Source organism: Ciona intestinalis, chromosome 5 (assembly GCF_000224145.3).
Source record: "Ciona intestinalis chromosome 5, KH, whole genome shotgun sequence".
NCBI classification, from domain to species: Eukaryota; Metazoa; Chordata; class Ascidiacea; order Phlebobranchia; family Cionidae; genus Ciona; species Ciona intestinalis.
Genome location: NC_020170.2, coordinates 405,329 through 407,254, shown reverse-complemented (window position 1 = coordinate 407,254; position 1,926 = coordinate 405,329). Strand labels below are relative to the sequence as shown.

The window sequence follows — 1,926 nt, the reverse complement described above, 5'->3', positions numbered from 1 at the left end:
AGCATTCTTAGCGACCTTACGAATACTATATTTTAAAATCGCATCCAGTTTGAGCCAATATTATTGCTTGGTAAAGAAAAAAATCTAATGTAGAATTGAAAGAGTGTACCTCATCCGACAACACAAACATCACTTTATAACTTTGGGTGCTTTCCCTGTGTAACCACGAGAAGTGACGTCACGCACTCGGTCGTATTTTTTATTGACAGAAAACATCCGCGCTTTACATATCTATATGTGCCAGTCTATTTTATTAATTTATCTGAACGAAATTATTTTCTACTTGTAGTTGGAAGGTTAATTAGGTAGCTTGATACTCAATAAGTACATTAATTCGTCAAAAAACACACACGGTATCTGTGACTATCGGCTAATCGGTGTTTTTGTTTACATTGTATAGCATGCATTTTCATGTACAACAACAACTATATATGGAGGTTGGGGAAGGATGGGTCACCTTTTCATTCTATTTTGTCGTCCCATTCAGTAATAAACAAAGAATATTCTGAAAATGATAAAACCGTATCCTCACGACTTTCATAGACCGTTGATAATTGTTTAAAACATGATCAGGATATTTGAATATTATGTGCTAAATGTGTCACATCTTTCCCCACCCTAATATATAGTATATTATATATTAGGGTGGGGAAAGATGTGACACATTTAGCACATAATATTCAAATATCCTGATCATGTTTTAAACAATTATCAACGGTCTATGAGAAGTCGTGAGGATACCGTTTTATCATTTTCAGAATATTCTTTGTTTATTACTAAAATGGTACGAAAAAATAGAGCTGAAAAGTGTCCCATCTTCCCCCACGCTACTGTATACATGGCCTACTCAATACATGTATTGAGTAGGCCATGCTGTATATAATTTATTTCTATACCAACAGGCTTTGACTGCATAATACGTTCACATCCTATACACAGATTGTGCGTTACAAATTAAAGTAATGGGCCTTTCGTTATCAGAGTAACAGATGCTTTAAATTGTGTTTATACACCTACTATAACCTACCTTGCACACACGTATTAACCATGTATAGGCGGTTTGTGCTATGTATATGCTGTTATAAACTTAAAAACAATGTGACATTCCTCAAACGTTAACAGCGACCTTAACTTTTCAACTTTTAGTATCGTGCTGTTGTGCATAAAGATAAGGGTCACGCGACAAACAAACTCATGTGATAACTCACCTTGTAAATGTGACAACATCATTTCACCGTTGTACATTGAACGTTTCTAACAGAACTGAGGTGCTTAGTCTGAGCAGATACGTAAATGTTGATTGCTGCACAAATGTTTAATAAAACTACCACGGTAAATCTAAAGTAAAAATATAATGTGCACATATAGTTATTATGTGTTATAATAGTTATAACAATAGATCTAATAAACAATAAACAAAGTAATCATTTTAATAGTGAGTAAAACCCATTATGACGTCATTTCCCTCACAGCAGGTGACGATGATTCATATTTGCATTTCAACGAAGTTGATGTTTGGTCGTAAGTGGTAATTGGAATAATATAACGGACATCCCAGTGGTAAATTTTAAACAATTTAGTATCAAGTGTTAGTTATGCTTACGTGACGTCTCGTATGTTATAACATTATACCTTTAATATTCAATAAACAAACAAAGAAATTATATAAAAAGTAGAACCTTGACAAGTACTGTTCTATTTCTAAAGTCATACTGCTAAAACTGAGCGATACAATTACTAGCACTTATTCATCCGTCAAGCTTCCCTGACTTGCGAATAGTATAAACACCAGAAGCAAACTACCAGATACAGACTGCCTCGTGCGCAGAAAGGCATCTAGATTGCTGGCACGGCTGTTTATATTTAACGATCGATAACAGCCAAAAGCGAAAAAAGAATAAAATTCTCCATCTGCGCAAGAAGTCC

General features: G+C 34.4%; 1 protein-coding gene across 2 annotated transcripts in view; it reads left to right on the top strand.

Moving 5' to 3' along the window:
* The window catches only part of LOC100179764 (FGGY carbohydrate kinase domain-containing protein-like), a 7,676-nt gene that overhangs the window by 4,215 nt on the left and 1,535 nt on the right, over window positions 1–1,926 (top strand). The gene's annotated exons all lie outside the window — the stretch shown is intronic.